This window comes from Palaemon carinicauda, chromosome 37 (assembly GCF_036898095.1).
Source record: "Palaemon carinicauda isolate YSFRI2023 chromosome 37, ASM3689809v2, whole genome shotgun sequence".
Taxonomy (NCBI): domain Eukaryota; kingdom Metazoa; phylum Arthropoda; class Malacostraca; order Decapoda; family Palaemonidae; genus Palaemon; species Palaemon carinicauda.
Window position 1 is genome coordinate 6,832,595 of NC_090761.1, and position 10,000 is coordinate 6,842,594.

The 10,000-nt window shown below is 35.6% G+C and overlaps 1 long non-coding RNA gene across 1 annotated transcript in view; it reads left to right on the forward strand.

The window, feature by feature from the left end:
• The window catches only part of LOC137628978 (uncharacterized), a 515,070-nt gene that overhangs the window by 153,587 nt on the left and 351,483 nt on the right, over nucleotides 1-10,000 (forward strand). The window contains exon 2 of the long non-coding RNA XR_011041416.1: nucleotides 6,810-6,886. This is a non-coding gene — a long non-coding RNA (uncharacterized lncRNA). The remainder of the gene's footprint in view (nucleotides 1-6,809; nucleotides 6,887-10,000) is intronic.

Sequence of the window (10,000 nt, forward strand, 5' to 3'; positions counted from 1 at the left end):
AAATTTTGAATCACTCCATTCATAAAGGTGTTGAAAAGCCATCATGTGCCATACACACTGTCTCATTTATACCACGAGCCTATCACTCTCCTTTTCACATACTCAGACATTCTCTAATTACAAATTAAAACCTTTTTATACGTATTCAGGAACGTATCATATCTTTATTGAATATTTTCAACATTGTGGCGGCCTATTGGAAACGTCCCTGCCTGACATTAAGAACCGGATGTTTGTGGGAGTCTTTAGGTATACTTGTTGAATCATCAGCAGCGATTGCTTAGCCCACCCGGGTCCTAGCTTAGATGGAGAGGGTGCTTAGTCACAGATCATATGCATGTATAGTCAGTCTATAGGGCATTATGCTGTGAGCTAGGGCAATGTCACTATCCTCTTGCAACCCATTAAAACTATACATCTCTATCGATCCAATTATAAGCTTTCTCATGCATAGTACATCTAGCTCTCTGCTTCTACTGCCGGACTTCTCAGACTGCTGTTTAATAATAATAATAATAATAATAATAAAAAAGAAAACTTGTTCCACACACCTCCCTCCTTTTCTAATCCTTATTGTTTTCTGCTATCAAGTAATTTTGAAACCTGTCTTAATTTATCAATGAAAATCATACCATACACTTCCCAGATACACAAAGTCACGTTATGCCCTCTAACTCTTACATCCACCTTTATCGACTTTACCTTTATAAAACAAAACAATTATCTTTCTAACTGATTCCTTTGGACACGTCTCGTCCCTCATATATACCAGGCAAACCGTGGCAAGCCTATCAATCACATTACCACCAACGTATTAAAACATCTTACTTGCAATCCCATAAAGTTCTGAAATCCCAATATCTTCAACATATCATAAACTTTTAGAAGTTCTCAGCATTTTCAGCTTTAATTTAACCATTTGAAGTCTTCTATTGCTTAGCTCAATTTTTGCTCTTCTCTACAGCTAAATTAGCGGAAATAGGTACCCAAGAGGGGCAATGATTAGCTGGCAGAATAAAAATTGTTACCGAGAATAGTGTTTCAGCAAGTAACTAAAGGAATAGCTCTCGGTGCCTTTCTACAAAAAAATCATTTTCCATATAGGTAGGTTGGCCAGGGCACCAGCATCAGTTAAGATAATACCGCTAGAGAGTTATTAGGTCCTGTGACTGGCCAGACAGTACTATATTGGATCCCTCTGGTTTGGTTACGGTTCATTTATTCCTTTGCCTAAACATGCACCGAATAGTCTGTCCTATTCTTTCCACACACTGTCCCCATTCACCTAACAACACTATTACCAAACCATTCTTTTTCTCTTAAGGGGCTAATTACTCCCTTATAATTGTTCAATGGCTACTTTCCTCTTGGTAAGGGTAGAAGAGAGACTTTTAGCTGTGAGGGCAGCTCTTCTAGGAGAAGGACAACCCAAAATTAAACCATTCTCTCTAGCCTTGGATAATGCCATAGCCTCTGTACCATGGTCTCCCACTGTCTTGGGGTAGAGTTTTCTTGCTTGAGAGTACACTCAGACACACTATTTTACGTCATTCCCCTTTCTCTTGATTTTTTAAGTTTTTATAGCTTATATATGAAAGATATATTTTAATGTTGCTACAGTTCTTAAAATATTCTATTTTAAGGGCTCATTACGTCTCCTGTAGTATATTTACTTTCTTGTTCCCTTTCCTCACTGGGCTATTTTCCCTTTTGGAGCCATTGGGCTTGTAATATCTTTTTCAACTAGGGTTATAGCATAACTAATAATAATAATAATAATAATAATAATAATAATAATAATAATAATGACAGTGCACTCATGCAAAGGAATTGCTTTGGTATCATAAAACTTGGCTATTTCTTAACAAATCCTCAAAATAATTTAGATTATATTGGATTACCCTTTTAAGTGATATAAAAATTTCATAAATACCCTTTACCGGTTTCATGTTATATTTCTTCTTGAATATTATCAAATAAGTCCCTAACGACATTGCAATTTGAAAAAAAAAAATTGTTAGTGTATGATACAATATATTTCTCTCTTATTAATTTCATTTTTAAGATTGTTGCAATTTAAAAAAAAAAAAAAAAAGATGTTTTTGATTTTCCGAGAACCCATTAAAATATGAGATATACGGTGGCAAAAAAAAAAACTAAAAATGAAAATTGATTTGTATGAGTTTTTTTTTTTTTTATTGTGTATCGACAATATACAAGATGAAATCGGCCAGGATTAATATCATGTTTTAAATTTCACAATTTTTTTTCTTTACATACATACACACAAATACACACAATGATACATATATACACATGCGTAAAAATGTATGTATATATATAGATAGGTGAATAGATAGATAGATAGATAGTTTAACATCTCAATAAATGAAAAATCAACAATAGAGAATCACGAAGAATATTTGCAACATTCTTATATTCATCAAGAATAAGAAAAACTGCTTGATTGTTAAAAGAAAAAAAAACTATTATTTAGCTAGATTTGATATTTTTGTTATACGCAATTTTATCTCATTCAGAAAATAACACTCTCAAATTCTTGGTAATATATGTATATGTAAATTATTAAAACCTTCTAATGCTCATAATAAACTCAAAGAAAGAAATGAATGATATCCTAATGTAAGTTCACAGTCAATTTCGCGTACAAATTCAGGAAATCTGTATGGCAGGTGATTGTAAGAAGTCTTGCTGTAATATATTTTATAATGCCTAGGTAATCCGAAGTTCTAATTCCATAAAACTAATACATCATCTACAACGTATTGGCGAAAACCATAAACAACTCAAGAAGACAATGAACATTTTAAAGTTGAGTTAGGTAGCGAAATAGAAAAATAGGTATGTGGATTAATACAGTCAGAGATGTGGTAAAGAAACCCTGATATCAAAGAGAGAGAGAGAGAGAGAGAGAGAGAGAGAGAGAGAGAGAGAGAGAGAGAGAGAGAGAGAGAGAAAACAAAAAAAAATCACTTGAGTGGGCGGTGTTATCAACTTTGTCGATCACAACTCTATAATGAGGCAACTTACGTAGAAAGTTACACAAAGTTCCAGCTGTGATAAACGCTTTGTAATGCATCTCTACACAACCACAAACAGCGAAGTAGCGTTACCCAAAGACATACATGCTACCAAACACACATTCTCTCACAATAACGATTTCATAGCTTTATCAAGTAGTATTTCGTTGCCAGGAAACACCGAGCCAAAAACACCGAATCAAGACTCGTTTCCTTTCCCATTTCTCATCAACTTGACGATCATAGACCGTAATTGATATACGCAGGGCGATTCCATGCACCCAAGCAACAAGCCCCTATTATACGTTCTGAAATATGGCGTTACCTTATAACGTACATTTTACCCATTATCTGATGGATATTCAGATAAAGCTGCCTTCGCCAAACTTCCTCCTCGACAGCAATCTAGACAGCAATTGCGGTTTTTGGTGGAGCAAAAACCGTTAATCTCGCCAAGGCGAACTCCCTAAGCGGCTGTGATGCACTGCGGGCTTAATGAGTCCTTTGCCTTCGTTCCCGGGGATGTCAAGGAAATGGGACGAGAAGGATGATTTTGGGGGAGGGTGATGGGTGCTTAGGACCGGATGATTCTGTATCAGTTATCTCTGATATGGATCTTGATGTTGCACTAAATGAAATTGAAAGGGACCCAGAGATTTTACTTGGGGCGCTCCTTGTGACTGACGATGGCTGAAAGCAGGCGGGCTTCACAATTTGTTTGATCAACGGATGAATCTGCCTGAAGGTGTTACTCTGTTCAGGTTATGTTTTTCGTTCCTTTAAAGGAGATGCACTGGTTGTTCTTGATGCGATGTTTACATTTATTATGAATGCATCTTAACTATTGTCATTTTTTTCCCCTCCATAAGGAATTGTAGCCTATAGCTACATAAAAAGAATTCTGTATTCTAGCTTTTTTAATCTTCCCTCTATAGATTTTTTGATAATAATTACATATATTTTTTAAGGTTTCTGTGATTTCGATAGCCATATGGATTTTCCGGCAAGTTACTTAAACATATACGAATGCATACTGTAAATTAGTTCCGGGTAGATACTTAATAGATAAGAAAGGAAGTTAGTGAAGGGGCCGGAAAGGATAAATAGGAAAAATATTATTAACGGTTTTACATCCTCATCATCATCATCTCCTACGCTTACTGACTCAAAGAACCTCGATTAGATTTCGTCAGTCGTCTCTATTTTGAGCTTTTAATTGAATGCTTTTCCTTCCATAATCTCCTACTTCACGCTACGTAGTCCTCAGCTATGTAGGCCTGGGTCTTCCAACGTTTTTAGCGCCTTATTGAGCCCAGTTGAAAGTTTGGTAAACTACTCTCTCTCTCTCTCTCTCTCTCTCTCTCTCTCTCTCTCTCTCTCTCTCTCTCTCTCTCTCTCTCTCTCTCTCTCTCTCTCTCTCTTGGTGAGTGCGAAGAGAATGCCCAAACCATCTCCATCTACTGCTCATCGTGATTTCCTTTAAAATAGCTTTTAAATAGTATTTTGACTTGATGAAAATTTTCTGTCGGACCCGTCTCTCAGAGACATATTTCAAAAACTAGAGGCTAAGACGATATTGTGATCTAATCTTTATGAAAAATTTGACATCTGTAACTAAAACTAATGTACGCCTATATCAACAGTCATTTCTCCGTTTCCGTAGAATTATGACTTATGCCTTAAGTTTCCAGGAAATTATTGAGGTCAGGAGCAACTATTAAAAAAGCCTTAAATGTAAGCAAAAGATACCTAAGACGAAGTTCACGAATTGATACATTGCGAATAACGCTACTCCTGCACTTAGATTTAATTCCCTTCGTTTACTTTAAAGACTTATGGGTTCGAACATCCATTTTCCGTTAAAAGAGTTATTCCTGAGTTTTTTACATGATACTAAATGATAAATAAGTATGAAATATTCAACATAATCTAAAATGTGAAAATTTTGTGTTCTTTCTCATACTCATTGAGTGAACATCAAATATATCGATGCAAAGTCCACATAATTTTAAGTGGGCGTTTTTGCATTTCTACTACTTTAATAATCTGGATTTTTCACGCCTTTCCGTTACTATTTCATGACAGAAAACAGGGATGACCAAACTAACTTTTATCAGTTGTTTTGGGGGAAATTTGAAAGATCTGACCTTGGCATTGCATAAACCTACTAAAAAACAAAACAAGAAAAGTAAAGTATGAACAAAACAACAACTGATAAACAATTTTCTTAGTGGATGGGACTTATTTGATAAACAGTTAAGAATATTAATACTAATGAAATTTTTTTTCCTTATAAATAAGATTAGGTTAGTTTGCGAGGATACTAAAGTAGTGGAACAAAGATATATGGAAAAATGTTAACCAGATTTATATTATGGAGTCACCCATACTAATGAGATTGTTCCATACGAAAAAAAAAAAAAAAAAAAGATCTAAACCAAACAAGTAAAAAAATCACCAAGACTAAAATGTGCGTGACACCAGCAATGAAAGATGGGAAACCATCACTTTTCATGTATTGCAAAGAGCGTAACACAATATTTTTCTGTACTTAAGGCCTCCTCGTGTCATTATTATTGTCATTATTGGCTTCAGGAAGAGGGGGAGACCACGGTGCGTTGTCGCTGTGGGCTTATTAGTTAATTTCAGTAAAGCATCACTGCCGACGAAGTAAGTCATCTCAAAGGGAGCAAAATTATAACTCTGAGAAGCGGCTGCGAATACCGACAAGGAGCCTTGGCAAAGAGGTAGGGTTGGGGGAGGAGGGCTAAGGGGAGCTGGAAGAAGAGGAGGAGAAAGATTATAATCAAGGAAGGAAAGGGAGTTTTTGGAAATGGACAAAATGGAAATACCCATTGTGGAAATGAGATGCTGGAGTGAGGAAGGGCGGAAGGAGGAGGAGACGAGTAAGATGGTAGGGGAGGCGTAGGAGATGAAAGACGGTTTTCTTGATGGATGGCTCGGGAACCCAGAAAGGGAACACCTTGCGGGAAGGGGAATGGAGGTGGGGGAGGAGTTAAAGAAGGATTTTGTTGATGAATTGGCAGTCATTTATTTCCTAATGATACGTGGCCCGGTGTTGTTTATGCTAGAAGCACCTGTTTGGGGGTCTTGCACTGTCAAGTATATTATATACTCTAAAAGTCAAAGTAATGTTTTATTTCTATTAAGTATGTTTGTGTTCGCTTTGCGATGAAACCTGCATAATTCAACTACTTTATCTCCATCAACAACAACATATTCAAATACGAGGTCGCCTGATTGAGATATCGCAACATAGCTGAACTAAGATTTAATTCCCGTACACATGTCCAGGTTTAGACACGAGTACATATTTTAGCTGAATCTATTATATTTGATAAATTGATGTGTTACTGAAATAATGAAACTCAATTTAGGTATTTTTGTGGGTGCCTTTGCCTGTATGAGTCAGTGGATTTCTAAATATGCCTTGTACTACATAAATAATAATAATAACAATAATTATGCACACCTAAGGAAATTACAGGGAGCTTATGAAATTTGGTGACTAGGGAATCCAATTACACCCTAGATGTTCATCATATGAAGAACGGTAACTAGTTTACATATGTGTATCATATCAGGAAAAACTCTTTTGGTTGTTAAAGAATAATAGCCACGCTATCGTGGATTCGCGTGTCAAAAATAAGTTACGACTTTACGGTCATGCTACCTTAATCATGACATTTGTTAGTTTCAATTATTAACACCACACTCATTTATCCTTTTTTTTTTTTTCATTCAAAGGAACTGATTTGCTGACGTCTTGCTATCGCCGATTTAGCCACCAATGATGAAACAACGATGCATTCTTGGCAGTACAGGTAAGAATAAAGTCCTTTAACCTTGTATTAAGGCTCACTATATAGATATAGGATAGCACCGAGAAGACAGCTTATAGAAATTCATTGCAAAGAACACACGTCGTGGTTTAGAGTAACATTTTCAAACCTCAATGTTTAGAAATAAGCTAGAAATTTGAGAAATTCATAAAAAAGCGATCAAACTGCCCTGTAAATAAATTCAACCATTTTAACTTGCCTATATAATAGGTGAATGTATATCTACCCATTACACTATCGTCATATTGATCTTTTTAATGGTGGCTCAGTCGATTATATATTCTCTGCTGTGTCATTATAGGCTACCATCAAATACGAGATAAAAAAGATAAGTAATTATCTCTTCCCTTATACCATCGCATTATCTTTTCTATACCTAAATGCATGTATTTAGGTGGTGTATATTATCTTCTTTATATTTGTATTGACCTTCAGTTTTCTCTTGGTCTCCAACAGCCTCTTTGGAATAGTGTTAATCAGCTTGAGTTTCTTCAAGTCCTGAAAATTACTTTAGTAATTCAATTCACAATGATATGTCTAATTATACTTTGAATTGATCTGATATTTAAGCACACATATAGACTTCTTTGCATTTTTTCCTGAATCTCAAATGCTAGTATACAACGCCCATTTAATGCTTATCTTGTTGATAGATATTCAGATAAGCCAACCTTCTATTTCTTTATCATTATCCCTTGAATAGCCGCTAAGTAATCATTGCTTGCATTGCATTAATTGCCGATTACATCAGAAGTATGTGGTTTGCAAAATCAACGTTGCAATAACGATATTCTCCACTTTAAATATTTTCGATGAACGATTAACTAAAGAGTATGGTTAGCTGAGTGTCTCCATTGCTCACAATGGGTTTGGTCTGAAAGGTTAAATAACCTCCATTGGAAAGCGATTGTGATGTTATGGTTCTCTTGATGGATGAAATATCTATTACATTCTTTTTCTTTGTTTCATCAGATAATTTTTTACTTTTTTACTTTTTAAAGTGGCATGTTATTATGTTTATATTATAATGATTTACTTTACTATAAATATTAATTTTTTATATTTTGTACTTTAATATCCAAATACTCGAGGGTAATTTGAGGTGATATTAATTTCTCTCTCTCTCTCTCTCTCTCTCTCTCTCTCTCTCTCTCTCTCTCTCTCTCTCTCTCTCTCTCTCTCTCAAAGATAAGTTAATATTAGTTTCACTTTTCTCTCTTTGTCATATTATCACGAAGTTTCTCCCACACCTGTTAGTGCGTGTAGCGCCTCGAAAGAGAAGGAAATATATAGATTGATTAGCTGAAAAACTCTAATCTTGATAAAAAGTGTTTTGATATCCCGTTTATTTTGTTGACCAAACCTTGTGGAATAAAGCAAAATGAGGGGAGAGGTGAGCGGGTGACTTCTGAAACTGAATTCCGGAGGTAAAGATGAACCCGTTACATCGTTTATATCTATGTATTTGTACGTAAAATTTCATATAGCATAACAATCAGAGGTCAAACCGTAATAACATAGTTGGTCATATTTCACTTGTCTATTCTCAAATGCAATTATTTTGTCAATCTTCTTATGATTAAGCCTTGTATTTTTAAAGCATAATGTCTTCCACATTATTCAGTTCGGATTCAAAACCAACCCATTATAAAAGAATGGGAGACAGAAAATAAGCATATTGCGTAACGGAAAACTACGACAAAAGTGATTTAATTTTATGATTTTCTTATTATAAACATATTGCCTCTGCGTTTTATATTGGCTTTAGAAGGGCTAGCTGTTTCTGACGCCGCGCGCACACACGAGTTTTAAAGTAACTTTATAAGGCCTAGATGTGGTAACGTCCCTGATTGGTGATCGCCAGATTGGGGTTAGAGTCCCGCTTAAACTCGTTACTTCTTTTGGTGGCTACAACTTCACCATCCTTGTAAGCTAAGGAGGGGGGGATATGGAGGAGTCTTTAGGTCATCAACAGCCACGAGTATGTATCAGTTTTACCATCCCTGGTCGGACCTTGGGTGGAGAGGGGCTTTAGCGCTGATCATATGTATATATGATCAGTCTCTTGAGCATTGCCCTGCGTGATAGGGCAATGTCACTGTCCCTTGCCTCTGCCATTCATGAGCGGCCTTTAAAACCTTAAAATCTTAGGCCCGGCAGGATGTTTTTTTTTTGATAGGCTCAATATCTTTTAAATACATATATGCTTTCAAACATACACATGGGGAGTAAATTTGGAGTAAATTTGCAAATCTGATTCATGTCCCCACATCCAGATTAGTTTTGTGGGTATTCCAGCCATATTGTTGCTATTTACGTTTAATTTTCTATTATAACCGATATAAAGTATTATTTTCGCATGTTCTATTCGCACTTATCAGGTGAACCGATTAAATAATAAATTTTAGTCATTTTTTCTCTAATTCTACAGTTAGAAAATACAAATCCTGGGAGTGGTAGACAAAAATGAAAAATAGAATACATATGTCATCGTTAACCTCGTTAACCAAATTATGGTATTTGTAAGAAAATAAGAGTATCTTAGGATTGCTCAAGCACTCAGAAGAAAATACCGCCCCTCTCTCTCTCTCTCTCTCTCTCTCTCTCTCTCTCTCTCTCTCTCTCTCTCTCTCTCTCTCTCTCTCTCTCTCTCTCTATATATATATATATATATATATATATATATAATGATCTTCCATATTACTTTTGCTCTCCTTTTAAAGCGAGTTTGAGCCATCCAGCAATGGGGCAGTGGCCCAAAAGTCTCCAACATATCAATAATAATCCCCTTTTAATTTGCGTATGAAATTATGGAATATATATCTTTTGGAAAAATTATTCTCATTGCTCCATCCCTCTTGAGTCCAAAATCATCCCCTGCTTCCAAAGTAAGTCTCTTGAGGTTTTTCAACAACCCAGATCTCCAATGGTGTTCCACATCCTCATCTGCTCTCAATACCATTTAATTATCTAGTATACGGGCCCGTCCCTTTTCAATCTTCCCCTGTATTTTCTCGATTGAGTACGGCCAGAATTCTTGGTGCCGAATTCAGCTTAATCTCAATTTCGTTAGACAATATGTCTTATAGTTTTACT